Source organism: Bubalus kerabau, chromosome 19 (genome assembly GCF_029407905.1).
Source record: "Bubalus kerabau isolate K-KA32 ecotype Philippines breed swamp buffalo chromosome 19, PCC_UOA_SB_1v2, whole genome shotgun sequence".
Classification (NCBI taxonomy): Eukaryota; Metazoa; Chordata; class Mammalia; order Artiodactyla; family Bovidae; genus Bubalus; species Bubalus kerabau.
In genome coordinates, this window is record NC_073642.1 from 66,368,254 (window position 1) to 66,384,470 (window position 16,217).

The window sequence follows — 16,217 nt, forward strand, 5'->3', positions numbered from 1 at the left end:
TTACATTGTATGTTCCTCCACAAACCACGCTGGTAGCATGGCTAATAATGTGTGATGCTCCACAAGCCCATGGAAAACACTGTGTTTGAGTAGTGATTAAAGATGCTGACTTCACCACCCCTTTCGTTGAACCCTGTTTAGAGCATGGGCAATTAGATAGAAGAAGCACCCAAAATGATCAATGTTGAATATGAATTTTGTATGAATTATGGATGTTCACTGATCACGCATGTTCTCCGAGGTCCATTATAAAAGGAGGTTTTGTTCCTGGAATTTTATGATTGTGTTGTTATTCATGGATCAATTAATAAGTAAATACAGAAAGAAAAACGTGTCTGGATCGATGATGAGTTCCATGGGGTATCTGAAACAGGAGTTTTGATTAAACCCATAAGTGATTCTGAGGTCCATCATAAAGACACATGGCTAAATTATTCCCTCTGCGGGACAAGAGTGCTTGGTTCCTTGTGTTTGTACTTTTGTGGTTTTTGGGGATGGATTGCATTTTTATTATAATATTGACACATAGATAAAAAATGTATCAATAAATTTAAAAAATATATCATGTACCTATTATTAAAGTGAAGTCGCTCAGTCGTGTCCAACTCTTTGCGACCCCATGGGCAGTAGACTGCTGCAGGCTGCTCCATCCATGGGATTTTCTAGGCAAGAGTAGTGGAGTGGGTTGCCATTTCCTTCTCCAGGGAATCTTCCTGACCCAGGGATCGAACCCAGGTCTCCCGCATTGTAGACATACGCTTTACCATCTGAGCCACTGGGGAAGTCCTACCTATTATTAAGGAATATAATAAAAAGTTAATGCATTTTCATTTCCTTAATACCACAACCACCCAGAAATGTAGCACCAACATGGAACAAAAACTGTTATATACAAATGACCATGTATATGTACACTTCTTTCCAGAATAGTAAGATCCTTTCCTGTTAATGTACAATAAACAGTCTCAGTTAGATTTTAATAATAATCCATTTTGAGCTCTCTTTATAAAAATAAAGGTATGATAATATTATTCCCTGAATAACATGATAAATCAGTATGTGAATGAATCCCTAAATCCACATAGTGGTGAATAGGTGAGATTGTCTCGTTAAAAAAAATGTCCAGTTCCATAGAAGTAAGTCCAATAAGGTGATCCTTGGCTCTTCCTGTAAGTAGCAGGTAAAGTGAGATATCTCTGATTGTAGTTTGTTGAGCAGTGAATTCGGTGGTATTCATATTATTTAACAGCCAAACTTAAGTAAATGAAAAAGTACCCTTCTTAGGAAAATGATGAGAATATGATATAAAGTAGAGTTTATGATTAATCTAGTCTTCCCTACAAATATCAATTTTAAAAAAGCTAAGTCTATTTTTAGAGTTTTTAATAATAGACTTTTTTTTCCCCTTTATAAAATGAACACCACACAGCTGACTTAATTAGCTTTAATGGTGAAGACCCTGGCTATTACTTCTGGGACTAAGGAGCTTAAAGACTGAAATAAGGAAATATCAGTGTTGGTGTTCTAAGCTCCGATGGGGATTATTAATGGGATCCCACTGAATTATTTCAATAAAATAAATAGTCAAATAGCACATGAAATTAAGGAATGCCAATTATGAGCCCATGATTGGAATGTGTCATAAATTAACATTTATGATTAATTCAACTCAGCCCCACTAGGGATCATTCATTACTAAAGGGATGCAAGGAATTTCACATATTTTCAGAGCAGTATTATATTAACTTCCTACTTAATATTCTGGCCACATTTGCTAAATCCATTTCTTCATTGATTAAGATTCAGTTGTTAACTCTTTGAGGCTGGAGTGCTGTGGAGGATGGCAGATGTCTTTTTTGTCGGTTGTGGGCTAAGATCATAGCGCTGTTCCTGTTGATCACCAGCTTTAATATAATGACAAATCAAGTGGAAAAGGAGCAGGTGGGCACTGATCTCAAGGAAGGGACTGATAGGAAGTAAGTGTGCTGATTAACCCCTGTGTGCAAAAACAGAGCCTTATTGTGAAAAGTGATTGAGTCTATTCACGCTACATTAACAGGGCCACGAACAGATCTTGATTGTGTTCAAGCCTTTGTTCTTAGTTTGATGTCACTGCAGCTTATTGATTGTGTAGTTATTATTCGTGAATCTGTGAACGAATGAATCAGTTCAGGAAGGGATAAGTGGATTAAGAAATAGAAAGTTATGCCTGGGTCAGTGATGGCTATTGGTGAAAGTGAATGAATCCATGACATTGAGTGTGCCTTCTGTGTAACTCTGAGGTCCATTCTGTATAATCAATCAATATTCTTTGTAGAAATTAAGTAGTAGAAGAAGTTAGGAAAAGACAGTGAGGCTTTTCTTAGGCTTTTGTGGTTCATGGATGTGGATTGTATTATTGCAAATGAATCAGCAGGTGAATAAAGAAAGAATTGTACATCTGAAATAGGAAGAGACCTGCTCCTGGAACAATTAGTAGAATGGCATAAAATAAGTATTAATGTTAATATGATCTTGAAGTAAAATGAACAGGTTTAATTTGTAGTCCTCTTTCACATGGAATGTATTAGTATCTGTGGTCAAGAGGCAATGTTTTGAGTTTGGTACAATGCTGTCTGTTTTTTTTTCTTTTAAGTAAGAAACGAAAAGGTGTTTGCCTATCACTATAAAAAATAGTTATAGTTATTTTTCTGGTGTTTACTGCTAGATTCAGTGGTATCCATCATATTTTTAAAGTTACCATAACTTAGAGGCTTCCCTGGTGTCTCAGATGGTAAAGAATCCACCTGCAACGCAGAATACCTAGGTTCAATCCCTTGGTCAGGAAGATCCCCTGGAGAAGGGAATGGCTACCCACTCCAGTATTCTTGCCTGGAGAATCCCATGAACAGAGGAGCCTGGCAGGCTACAGTGGATATATTGCAAAGAGTCAGACAAGACTGAGTGACTTTACTAACCATATACTTAACATTTGGATATTTTTAATCATTCGGTTCAGTCACTCAGTCGTGTCTGTCACTTTGCGACCCCATGGACTGCAGCATGCCAGGCGTCCCTGTCCATCACCTACAGATCTTAATCGGGGCTTGGTGGTGGACTTAATAATATTTATTATATTATTCATAACTAAAAATTCAATACTGGATTAGTAAAAAATTGCATTTGAGCCAAAGTTTATGGTTATCTAGTTCTGCCTGACTAACAATCATTAAAAAAAAAAAAATCAAAATCTAGTCTAAATCAGCTTTTTTCCTCCCCAGAGTGAACACAAGACAGCTGATTTAATCACTTAATAAAGAATTTTTATTGTGAGCAAGCAGCATAAAGTCTAATATAAGTAAGTCTCTTGGTTCACATTCTTTGTTTGAATAGTCTATTCATGAGGGTCAGCTGAAGAATTCCAAAGTAATAATTATGTACTACATACATGAAATACATAAAACACTTCCAGTATGGACCAGTGATGGGAATGTGTCACAAACCCCAAATTGTGTTTAAGCTAAATCAGCACAATGGAGGTCACTTTAGAAGAAGATAGTAGTGATTTCATTTCGTATCATCTTCTCTTTTCTGCCACGGTTGATTTCACCATCTGCATGTGGGTAGAGGGGCTGATAGCTTTGCCGGCAGCCTGGAGATGATTGCTGATGGTAGTTTCATTCCGTTTTCATGGAACCATCTTTGACATACGAATGAATTAAATCAGAGAGGGCCACATAGGAAGGAATGCTGAATGTGGGTTTGATAGAAAGCAGGGATTTTTGAACCATCCACATGTGTAGCTTTCAGTTGCAGTACAGAAGAAATGTTGTTTTATTAGCTCTATAGGGCAAGAGCCTAAAGTTTAAGAATCTGATTTTTTGGAATTTTGTGATTGTGTTTCATGTGTGTGTGTGTCTCAGAAAATTAATAAACAAAAAGAAATTTCCTAGCAGGGATCAGTGATGAATCTCATGGGGTTTCTCAAGCAAGAACTGTGATTAAGCCCATCTGCAACTCTGAGGTCTATAACAGAGCGGCATCCCATTATTCTCTTTGTGGGAAATGAACCTACAACACCTTCTTCTCAGGCTTTTTGGTTTAGGGTGTGAATAGCTTTATTAAAATAAATACAACCTATGAAATAAAAATATGGCAGTGATTGAGGAATAAGAGATATATGCGTCCAACTTTGTAAGGTATGTAATGAAACATCGGTAATTCTGAAAACAGTTTTTCTAGATTCTTAATAGTCAAGGCTCTTGTCATTTATGTAAGGAGCAGATGGTCATTTGCACACAAAACTGAATGTTTTTGTTTTGTGTGGAGGCATGTTGCCAATCAATCATTTTACTAAGGAAAGAGAAATACATTTACATAAATAGTTGATTGAATAAACTGGGTAATTGGGAGGCAGAGCATGGAACAATGATGAGACTGTTTTATTCAACCACATTTGTGTTTAATTCAGTCTTTTTATGCAATTTTATGTTGCATACAAACAAACATTAAAAGAACCAGTTTGCTATTCTTTTGGCTGATGACATGAGGATAAATGTAAATATTATCTAAGGTCCTTATCCAGTGTGCGTGGGTCACAGATATTGAAGTATAATTATAAGTAATCAAATGTATACATCTGTATCTCAGTCACTTTTTCAAAAAGTCAGCCAATAGTACATGAGTGGAAGGCATGCAATTGGATGGAAAGATCCTAATTCATCATGTTTTACACAGCTGTTGTCCATGGGAAGATAAAACATTCTAGGCTTTTCCAATGGTGCACACAGACTTTTATAAATAATAGTGTTTCAGTTCTGTTTTGATGGTTACTTAAACTTTTTGGAATTCTTTTAGAAAAATAAAGGGATGGTCTTATTATTCCATGAGTAATTAAATAAAGGAATTAGTGAGTAAATTAATAAATTTATTAAGTAGGGTCAAGCTTGGACCCTTTGTGAGATTGTGCCATGAGTTGCCTCTCCCATGGATCCAGTTCCACACAATTAAAGTTCAGTGAAAAAGATGATTTAGCCCTTCATGGGTAATATGTAGAGAGACATATTCTTAATAGTTATAGTTATTTTTCTGGTGTTTCCTGCCAGATTCAGTGGTATCCATCATATTTTATAAAATAAAAGATTGCACAAGTTAATATATATAAAGTAGAGCTCTTTCCAAATGTTGAAAATAGGATGCAAGTCAAGGATTATGGTTACCTAATTATTGATCATTTAAAGTGGATAATTGTAGATTGATTCTTTTTAAAATTTGCTTTTAACTGCTCAGAGCAAGCATTTTGCCAGATTTGATTATTCACTCATGGCAAAGATCTTGACTTTTACCTCTTAGATAAAGAGAGAAGAGATCAATGTAAGTAATAAAATTCATGTTCTGTTGGGGCCTTGGTCATGGGTATTCACTGAGATATTTTGAAGGAATAAATGGCTACATACATGAACAATTCTAAGGTGGACATGCATTGGTCAGTGATTAAAATATGTTAGGAATTTGAGTTATGATTAATCCATTTCAGCATGACTGAATTTATTAGGACAAAAGGATGAAAAGCATTTCACTCATTTTCTGAAAAGTTTCAGTTCACTTCAGTCCTTCAGTTGTGTTTGACTCTTTGAGATCCCATGGACTGCATATGGCCAGGCTTCCCTGTCCATCACCATCTTCCCAGCTTGCTCAAACTCATGTCCATTGAGTTGGTGATGCCATCCAACCATCTCATCCTTTGTTGTCCCCTTCTCCTCCTGCCTTCAATCTTTCCCAGCATCAGGGTCTTCTCCAATGAGTCAGCTCTTCGCATCAGGTGGCCAAAGTATTGGAGTTTCAGCTTCAGTGTCAGTCCTTCCAATGAAAAATCTGGACTGATTTCCTTTAGAATTGACTGGTTTGATCTCCTTGCTGTCCAAGGGACTTTGAAGAGTCTTAGAGTTCCACTTAATTTTTCTAACTCAAATTTAAATTTAAATTTTTTTTCAATTTTAATTTTCATACCACAGGGGATATAAACACTGTATTTGATATTGATACAATGTATCAATATCAAACACTGTATTGATATCCCCCATCAAGGAGGGGAATATACAAAAATGAAAAATTTTGTCTTTTTCTTAATCATGGTAGAAAATGAAAGTTCATTGTCCTATCTTTAAAATATGGCTGCAAGAAGTCTAAGCATGGACCAATGGCTAATATGGAACTGATATTATACAAGGAATCAGATTAATTCATATTTTCAATGCTGGGCTGCATTGCACAAAGAGCTATTTCTCTAGCTCTGTGGGAAGTGAACTTTCACAGACATATTCATATCTTCAAGCGTCTTAGTTTTGTTTTCCTAATTCATGGACATTGTATTATTATCAGTGAATCAATGAATATGTCAAGAACAACATATCAAACAAAGGCACAGAATACCAAGTCTGGATCGATGATGAGTATGCGTGGGGCATCTGAATACTATTTTGATTAAACCCAGTTTGTAACTCTGAGGTCCATTGTGTCTTTGGGAAATGTGCTTACAAAGGAAGTCAGAAATATTCAAGGATTGTGTTCTTGACCTTTTGTTGTTCATGAATATGGATGGTATTATTACAAGTAAATCGATGCATGGATAAATGAAGTAGAAACAAAGAAGAGAGCTACCCCTTATCCAGCTGTGAAAGGAGCTTATGAACCAAGAATTATTGTTAATACATTTCTGAAAAGTTGAATTCAGTAAGATAGACTAAGGGTGCTCCTCCTTTGAGAAAGTATAGATAGATATATGTGAATATCAGTGTTGTTCTTGGTGGTAACTTTCTGGTCATATGTCTTATTTTTAAAATATTCATATAATTTATTATAATAATACTTAATATAATAGATGTGATCAATAATAATATAACAAATCATGATAAACACAGTATAAAATATTTTGATAAATAGTAGTTTAATATAATCAATAGTGAAAAATAAGATACAAATGATTAGATAGTTATTGAAACATGGAAAATGTTTCTGCATGAGATTTGTGAATGTAAAATTATGAATCCTCTTGTGTTCACTGATATTTATTTTTAATCAAGTAGATGCATGTTGATGATTTTTGTGGTAAGCAGATGGATATAGATTTAGTGTCTCTCAGTATGTTTGTTAAGCGTCTTTAGGCTTCACCAGTTTTGGTGCCATTATTACAAGAGAGTCAAAGCATGATTTCATATCTGTATTATTTAAAAGAGTAAAAGCTGTGGGCCAGTGAGGGACATATGTAATATGCGTAGGAGCCCAATTAATCTCGTTTTACTGCCTGGAAGTCCACTTAAAAAAAAGATCCAAGCCCCTCCTTCTTCAGGGAAGAAGATATCTTGCTATTAACTTTTAAATTCAAATAGTCAAAAACAAAAATTTAGTTTCTTAGTAACACTCTGTGGCCAGTGCCTGCCATTTTTAAAAATTGGAGTATAGTTGATTTATGAGGGCTTCCCTGATAGCCCAGTTGATAAAGAATCTGCCTGCAGTGCAGGAGACCCCGGTTTGACTCCTGGGTTGGGAAGATCCACTGGAAAAGGGATAGGCTACCCACTCGAGTATTCTTGGGCTTCCCTTGTGGTGCCGCTGGTGAAGAATCCGCCTGCAATGCAGGAGACCTGGGTTCGATCCCTAGGCTGGGAAGACGCCTTGGAGAAGGGAAAGGCTACCCGTGCCAGTATTCTGGCCTGGAGAATTTCATGGACTGTATAGACCTTGGGGTCTCAAAGAGTCAGACACGCCTGAGCAACTTTCACCATCACTTACAGTTGATTTACAATGCTGTGTTAGTTTCGAGTGTATAGCAAAGTAAATCAATTTTATGTGTATATATTTCAGTTTTTTAAGATTCGTTTCCTATACAGGTTATTAAATAATACTGAATAGAATTCCCTATGCTATATAGTATGTATTTGTTAGTTATCTCTTTTATATATAGTAGTATGCATAATGGGCAGTGCTAATAGAGAATATTTCCATTGTTGGAGAAAACATCATCAGTGAGGAAACTTGAATGTAATAACTTTTAGTGTTGAGTAGCAGGTCACTGTATGTATTTTGTTTTTTAAAAAAGGTCTAGGTAGTTAAATTATCTTTAGAGCTATTGGGTGGTGTTTAGCCACTCAGTTGTGTCCAACTCTTTGTGACTCCATGGTCTATAGCCCACTAGGCTCCTCTATCCGTGGGATTTTCCATCCATTTATTAAAGCTATTTAATAAATAAATTAATTAATTAATAATTAATGAGTCAAAGTGTATGGTATAGTCAGATTGTTTTTCAGAACAAGAGTTTAAATTTATCAAAATCTCCCCCATTAAAAAGTTATCTGGCCTGTTTGTTTTGGTAGGGATATATAGACAAATTTCAATAATATAAGTCATATATTGGGTGATGGATTAAAAGGTCTTCATAAAAACATTTTAAAAGTCTTCACCAGTTTTTGTCACACTAAAAGGTAAGTCAGTAGATGAAAAGGATACCTCTTCTGGATTGACTGATGAAAATGTGACAGAAACCAATGTTTCTGATTAATCTAGTAATGTAGAACTAACTTCTATTTTAGAAATCCGAGTTTACACTTTTCCTTCTTTAAAAAAATCTGTTTTTTCTGTCTGATTGAACACTCCACATTGAATTCAGTTATTGCCCAATGATGAGGATGTTGGCTATTACTTCTGTGAGTAAGGAGCAATGAAAGTAACAAAAGTTTCTTTTCTTGGTTTGTATGGTTTATTCATGTGTGGTCACTGAAGTAGTTCAACAGAATAAAAGGCTGTATGCATAAAACCAAGTCTAAGAACAGCAAGTATGGCCAGTAGTGAGAAGGTGTTACGGGCCAAGGAGCAGAATTAACACGTTTCAGAACCTCTGAGATTCATCTTAAAAAGAGATGGAAGGCATTCAATTCACATTTTCAAAACTGTTATCTAGTCCTTATTATTTCTGCACCACAGTTGGTTTAATATTTCAGAATTATTAGAGACCCAGCCTATGAATTGTTTAGAGGAAGCTCTTAGAAGGGCAGCTTACTGTGTGTGTTCTAGATGTAGGGTGCCATTGTGGTTTTTGGATGGTCATTACATCATGTTTAAAATTGATTGAATTAAATGTGTATGGTCCAGTTATAGCTCATTTTTTGTGATTGTCCTGATATGATGCAAGGTTACACTTAAATCTAGTCTGCAAACTGTCGGAAATCATCCTAGAGGCAATGATCAGAGTTACATCAAGGATCCTGTTCTGGGAGTTTGTGACTCATGGGATAATGGAGGTATAAATTAACAAAGGAAAAGAGTGCTAAGCCTGGAGGTATAAATTAACAAAGGAAAAGAGTGCTAAGCCTGGACCAGTGATGAGATTGGAGGGTGTCTGAATCAAACATTTTGATTAAAGTGATTTCTAACTCTGAGGTCCATCATTTACAAGTGGCCTTCTTTTTTTTTTTTTTTCCCTTTATGGAAATGAGTATACAGCAGAAGTTCAGAATATTCAGATATCTGGATCACAGACGTCTTCTGGAGATAGATTGATTTTTCCAAGTAAATCAATGCATGAGTAAATGAAGAAATGTAAAGATGGGTAAATATAAAGAAAGCTGGGCATGGACCAGTTATGTGAGTATGTAACAAACATGGATTATTATTATACATTACTATCACACTGAATGGAGAAGGACATGGCAACCCACTCCACTATTCTTGTCTAGAGAATCCCAGGGGCAGAGGAGCCTGGTGGGCTGCCGTCCATGGGGTCACAGAGAGTCAGACATGACTGAGTGCCTAAGCACACAGCACTGAATTTTAGTGAAATATATTCATAAAATATGACTCTTTTTTTCAAAGGAGTATGTATGCAGATGTATATAAGATTTAGTAGTATTGCTTGATGTAGGTGGTTTCCTAGTTGGTTGTTTTTGTTTAGAGAAGGGGAAAATTACATAAATAAATGCTGATTGAGTGATTATTTAATTGAGAAAAGGATGAACATAGCTCATCCTCAGAATGTGCCTTATGAAAATGGTTATTGTTAATCCAAGTCTTTTCACTGAGTTTTATTAAAAACAACAAAACCACGTAGTTTTTATTTATTTATTTTTTTTAACTGAGAAAATGTTCTTTAATATCAACATATCTCTGTGGGTATTGAAATAGATATATGGACATAATAAATATTATTCACGTTTCTTATCTAATGTTAGTTAGTTCCTAGATATTGATGTGTTCTTACATATAAATAGATGAGGTTCTAATCACAGGCAATAGTTTAAAAGGAGGCAAATGTGGCTTAGTAAGAAAGAAGAATAATGACTCATCTTTATGTATACCACTAATTCTCTCTTCCTAGTTTAGATATGAGCATGTAGACAGGTACATGAAGATCATTTCTATTTTGGGTTCTTTCTATTCTGGATTTCTGTCATTTTTCTTTGTGTGTTTGTATATTTGAACATATGATCATATATTCCATGAATAATTCCATCCCTGAATAAATACAACAATGAACAGTTGAATTCATGTGAGTAGGGTCAAGCATAGACTTTGGTAAGAATATGCCATGAATGATAAATTCTGAATTCACCCATTTCTCTGCAAATTGAATCCATTAAAAGTGTTATCTAGGCTTTTACTTATGTGGGTAGGGGTCTATAGACAGGTATGAGCAGTAGTAACCATTTTTCTTTTTGAGTGATAAACTTGACTGTCCTCATTGGAGTATTTGAAAGTATTAGTTAAACCAAATAATAAGAATGAGTGCTCTTCATGGGTCAAAGATGAAAATGAGACTTGAGTCGACTTCATGATTAACCTAGTATCACGCAGCTAATATCCTTTCAATTAGTCTACATCTGGACTGTTCCTTCTTTTGAACATTGGCATTTGGCCCCACAGAATGAAGACTGGCTGCTTCAATCTGTCTTCTCTGAGGAAGATCTTGGCTGTTACCTTTGTAGGTAAGGATCCTAATGACTCAAATGTAATAGTAATAGTCAAAAGATCTTGCCATAAGATTTTGGAGTGAATTTTTCATTAGAGTTTATCGAATTATTTAGATTAGGAAGGTGCAAGAGAGCTGGAGTAAGATGCATATGAAGCAGGGGTGTTCACTGATCCATACATACCTCAATGAGGGCCACTAGAAAAGAAGCTTCATCTGTTGAGAAAGATCTAGTTTATGGGAAAAGAGCCTGCATACAGATCTTGGTCATATCTAAGGATCTTGTTCCTGGCTTTTTTTCTGTTCATGGACATTGATGTTATTTCTGTTGGTGGATCAGTGAATGGATCAATAAATAAAGGTATAAATGAAGTAAAAGATTATTTAGCCTGGATCGATGATGAGTACCCTGGGGTGTCTGAAGTCAAGGACTTTGATTAAACCCTGTAACTCTGAGGTCCATTGTAAAAAAATTCATTCCTCTTTGTTATCTCTATAGGAAATGAGATTGCTCAAGGGTTTAAAAATATTCAAGAGTTTGTTCTTATGTTTGGGCTTCTTAATATTGTATTTTTAGTAAATCAATGCATGAATAAATCAAGAAAGTATAAGTGAATAAGGACAAAATGGTTTATTCCTGGTTCAAATATGACAGTGTAATATAATATATGTAATATAAAAATCATTATTAATACATTTCTGAAGCACTGGGTTCCAGTAAAATAAATTGACTAAAGCTTACCATTTTGGGTAAAGAACATTTCCATAAGTGGATGTAAGAGCTCATGCTATTTTTCTGGCCTGGTTTGTTGGTTTTTGTTTTATTAAGAGAAGGGCAAAGCTTTTACTTAATTATTGGTTAACTACCTACCTAATAGAGAGAAGGCTTTATACATGGATCTATGTTAAGAATAAGTCACATGACCAATTATGATTAATCCAATGATCTTTGCTACTTTTTAATTTAAAAAAATTATCTAATCTTTTTCCTGTGCCTGATGAGCATATGGACAGGCATTAATACTGTCCTGATTCTTTTGTGTCACAAATATTAATGTTACTATTATAAATGTATCAAGTAATAAGTTAATATTTTAATCAGTTACTTGAAAGTAATACATGGTCCAATGAGGACCATTTATTATGAAACAAGGAGAGTGATTAATCCACTTCTAACAATTGCTATCTAGATAAAGGAACTAGAGCTAGGCTCTTAAGTTTTGGAATGGTCATTATATTTAGAGAGTGTTTCTCTTCCTGGTTGTTGGTGTAGTTTCTTTAAAAAATGTAAGAGAAAACGGCTGCACGTGTGATTATATACATACATACATATATGAAGGTGGAAGAGGCATGGACAATCGCTGAGAATGTGCTCGAATCTAAGATTGAGGTTACCTGAGTTCTTCCCACACAAGTTTCATTTGGAAAGGTGTTACAGCTCATGGGCTTCCCCTCTTGGTTAGACTGTAAAGAATCTGCCTGCAATACAGGAGACCTGGGTTCAATCCCTGCATCGGAAAGATCCCCTGGAAAAGGAAATGGCACCCCACTCCAGTATTCTTGTCTGGAGAATTCCATGGACAGAGGAGCCTGGTGGGCTCCAGTCCACGGGGTTGCGACACGATTTAGCGGCTGAACAGCTGTAGCTCGCACTGACTGGAGAGAGGACACGCAAACAGATGCGTAATAGTCACAGTTCTTATTCTTCTGTCTGATGTGGGTTTCGGAGGTGTTCATTGTATTCATTAAATTTAATACTTGGTTCAATCAATCATTATGTCATTCAGAGTTTTAATAAACAATAAGTACTAGCGTTTATTCCTCATCACTTGTTTAGTTGACTTGAATTCAACTAAAAAATCTGAATCTAGGTCGCCTTATTTGTCTACCTGCCTGTCTTATCTGTCTATTTTAATATTTCCTTTGTACTCTACAGAATGGATGCTCAATGATTCAATTAAGGACTGTAGAAACTTACGTAAGTAACAAAGTAATTGCTTCTGGTTTGGTGGTTTGTCATGGGTGTTAACTCTATTATTGGAAGGGATAAATGGCTACAAGTACAAATTAAATGAATGGAGGTCTTATGTAGGCCAATTCAGTACATCTGTGGTCAATTAAGGAGAAAAAAGGAAGACCGTTTTATTTATTTTCACAGTTAATTACTCAATTAATTAATGTACAATGTATTATCAATTTTACTTTGAATCACAGTTGATTTAAGCCTCCCTCTATAAAGACGTAGTTTTGTCACGTAAGGCTATCTGTGCTTGAAGATCAAAGGAACTGTTAAATGACTCACTCAAGGACAGGGATCCGAAACAGTTTAGATAGGATCAAACCCTGATTCTTTTCATATCACATATTGTGATCTCTAGTCAAATACAAAGTTTCCCCACACTTAGTCAATTTCAAGATCCCTGTATTTATTGAAAAAAATTTGTGTATAAATGGACCCAGACAATTTAAACTTGTGTTGTTCAAGGGTCAACTGTATACAAATAAATGAAGAGTGTAAAGCATTGTCCAACTCTGGTAATGTCTCAGGAAGTAAGAGAATCTGTAAATAAATGTTAAAAAGACTGGTTCAGCTCCGAAAGACATGGTTTTATGTTACATCTTTGGCTAATGATGCTATAGAAAGTGCAAGTAATAATTACTCTTACTATTCTGGCTCAGTGTTAAGCTTGATGTTCACTTTCTTGAGGGAAACATCAGTAAATATTAACCCTAATAAATAAATACCTTAAACTACTGATGTAATGAAAGATGAAATGCATGCATTAATGAACATGATATCTTTGTTCTTTTCATTTTCTCTGCTTTGTACTCAGAGTGGGTGTGCCAAGCTAATTTTAAGGATCTTTCCTGGTCAGGAGCTCTAGGTAAAAGTCAAAGTTATTGTCTTGTTTCTTGTGGTGATTTGTTTAGGATGTTAACTATAATATTAAAAAATAACAATATAATTTAAAAAGGCCAACCATGGCCCCCTAATACAGTTGGAATTGACATGAACCATTAAATTGATTTATCAATATTTATAACAGTGTAGATAATCAGCAAAAGGTAAATTCAGAAAAAAACCAAATGATTCTACGAAAAGATGTTAGAGATACTTGAAGGTTTTGTTTTCCAGTTTTTTGACTCATAGATATGTATTTTATAACAACTGATTATTATAAATGTAAGGCTAGAGGGCCTGCCTGGGTGGTGTAGTGGAACAGAATCTGCCTACCAATGGGGGAGACACAAGAGATGCGAGTTTGATCCCTGGTTCAGGGAGATCCCCTGGAGTAGTAAATGGCAACCCACTCAGGAAATGGCAATCTGATCCAGTATTCTTGCCTGGAAAATTCCATGGACAGAGAAGCCTGGTGGGCTAAAGTTCATGGGGTCACAAAGAATCGGACACAACTGAGCGACTGAGCATGTAAAGCTAAAGATAATATTAATAAATAAACAGTAAGTTAGTTAAAAAATAAATGGTTCAAGCACGTTTCCTCTAGATAGATGTTATAGATAATATAAATAATGGCCAGTATTTATTCTGCATTAGTAGAATGTTCAGTATGGTTTGCTTTCTTAGGAAAGAGTTATATATTAACCCTGGTAATATATAGCATAATCACTGAATCATGAAATGTAGATTGAAAGATTAATAGAGAAAGCATTTCAATCATGTGTCTACTCTGTTTTCTGTGTTTTGGAATGGACACATTCCAACTGATTTAAGCATGTGCCTTGGTCAACAGTCTCTAAATTTGCCTGTATGTGGAAACCAACATAATAGTGTTCTTATTTTACTTTGGGTGGTTTGTTTAGTTTATTCTTTGAAATATTTAAAAGTGTATTCAGGATAAAAAAATACTAACCATGGTCCAGTGATTAAATTGGAAATGTATGAAACACTGGGTTGATTAATCTATCTTTAGAATAATGAGGGTGATTAATGAAAGAAGTATACTCAATTAAGCAGTGATTGTAAAGAAAAATAAGGAAGCTACTGAAGGCTGAGCTTTTGTGACTCAGATATTTATTTAATTATGATTAGTAAATTAATGAACTAATCACTAAACAGAAGTAGATGGGAGGAAGAAAAAGCGGTCCAAACCTGGCTAATGATGATGTCTGATGGCTTGTGAATTATATATGGTAAATACTTAGTGACTGGAAGTCAGAGGCTCAACACAAAACAAAATCTGTCTCCTCTGTTGCAAATGATTCTATGGATCAATGTTAGGAGCAAACAACAATATTATTCTAATTTTGGATTCATGAATTTCTATATTATTAATATAAATTGATCAATGATAGAACCAATAAACAAAATATAACTAAAAACAAGAATGAAGCCTTATCAACCATAGTGTATTTCGTGGGATCAGAAATACTACTAATCTAAATTAGAGAAACTGCTGCACATAAAGAAATATATGGGCCCAAGGTATTAGCTCTTTGTCTAAGGATCGTATCATTATATTTCTATTTATGCTCATAGATATGTAAACCATGGAAAATGTAAGTACCTTTGTGACTGAGTAAATGAAATGAAGAAAATAAGAACCAATATACAGAAAGTCTCATTTTTTCCTATCACCTCCTCTGCTTTTTACTCCTCAGAATGGATGCCTATTAGCAGATTTCAGCATCTCCCATGGTCATGTGCTCTGCAGACCAAGGTGAGTAATGCAGTAAGCAAATTGGTGTCTTTGAAAGCTTTTTTCTCTGTGTTCACTGTATTATGAAAAGTTTGAAATATAACTAGCATCAGTAATAATGAGTTAATTAATGAACTTATACAGATGAGAATAAAGTTGATTAGTCAATATTTGCTGCAATGAAGATGATTATTGAAATAAATATATTTCATGAGCCAAAATATTCTATAGGTACAAGTTAGTCATATTGAAGGAGTTGTCCTTCAGTTTTTTGATTCATAGATACTTATTTTATTATTATTAATGAATTAATAAAGTGATCAGTAAACAAAGGTAGATCAGAATGAAGAAAAAGGGTCTGAAGGTTGGACCAGTGATGATGACTGATGGCATATGAGTTGTATACAATGAATACTGTGTGTCTGAAACTCTGAGGTCCAGCCAAAGAAATCGAGTTCATTTCCTTAGTTGGGAGTGTCCCTATAGACAGATGTCAGGAATATGTAGGGACCTTGTTTTATTCTTCGTGGTTCATGAAGTTTTAAAAAAATTATTATAACAATATTACTGACAGAATCAAAAAGTATATAAATGAATAAAAATGATTGAATGACTAAAAA

The 16,217-nt window shown here is 34.9% G+C and overlaps 1 long non-coding RNA gene, 7 other non-coding genes and 1 pseudogene across 8 annotated transcripts in view; all 9 read left to right on the forward strand.

Moving 5' to 3' along the window:
* The window catches only part of LOC129634433 (uncharacterized), a 101,892-nt gene that overhangs the window by 43,080 nt on the left and 42,595 nt on the right, over positions 1-16,217 (forward strand). Inside the window, exons 7-11 of the long non-coding RNA XR_008705634.1 lie at positions 9,471-9,583; positions 10,894-10,955; positions 12,876-12,917; positions 13,774-13,824; positions 15,560-15,618. This is a non-coding gene — a long non-coding RNA (uncharacterized LOC129634433). The remainder of the gene's footprint in view (positions 1-9,470; positions 9,584-10,893; positions 10,956-12,875; positions 12,918-13,773; positions 13,825-15,559; positions 15,619-16,217) is intronic.
* Positions 337-411, forward strand: LOC129634619 (small nucleolar RNA SNORD113/SNORD114 family). The gene has a single exon (XR_008705798.1). It is a non-coding gene; the product is annotated as a small nucleolar RNA SNORD113/SNORD114 family (small nucleolar RNA).
* LOC129634622 (uncharacterized) lies at positions 2,211-2,288 on the forward strand (annotated as a pseudogene).
* On the forward strand, positions 3,935-4,009 carry LOC129634629 (small nucleolar RNA SNORD113/SNORD114 family). Its single transcript, XR_008705807.1, has one exon. It is a non-coding gene; the product is annotated as a small nucleolar RNA SNORD113/SNORD114 family (small nucleolar RNA).
* LOC129634610 (small nucleolar RNA SNORD113/SNORD114 family) lies at positions 6,418-6,492 on the forward strand. Its single transcript, XR_008705790.1, has one exon. It is a non-coding gene; the product is annotated as a small nucleolar RNA SNORD113/SNORD114 family (small nucleolar RNA).
* LOC129634605 (small nucleolar RNA SNORD113/SNORD114 family) lies at positions 9,347-9,420 on the forward strand. Its single transcript, XR_008705785.1, has one exon. It is a non-coding gene; the product is annotated as a small nucleolar RNA SNORD113/SNORD114 family (small nucleolar RNA).
* LOC129634609 (small nucleolar RNA SNORD113/SNORD114 family) lies at positions 11,330-11,402 on the forward strand. The gene has a single exon (XR_008705789.1). It is a non-coding gene; the product is annotated as a small nucleolar RNA SNORD113/SNORD114 family (small nucleolar RNA).
* Positions 15,051-15,125, forward strand: LOC129634613 (small nucleolar RNA SNORD113/SNORD114 family). The gene has a single exon (XR_008705793.1). It is a non-coding gene; the product is annotated as a small nucleolar RNA SNORD113/SNORD114 family (small nucleolar RNA).
* Positions 15,964-16,038, forward strand: LOC129634594 (small nucleolar RNA SNORD113/SNORD114 family). Its single transcript, XR_008705776.1, has one exon. It is a non-coding gene; the product is annotated as a small nucleolar RNA SNORD113/SNORD114 family (small nucleolar RNA).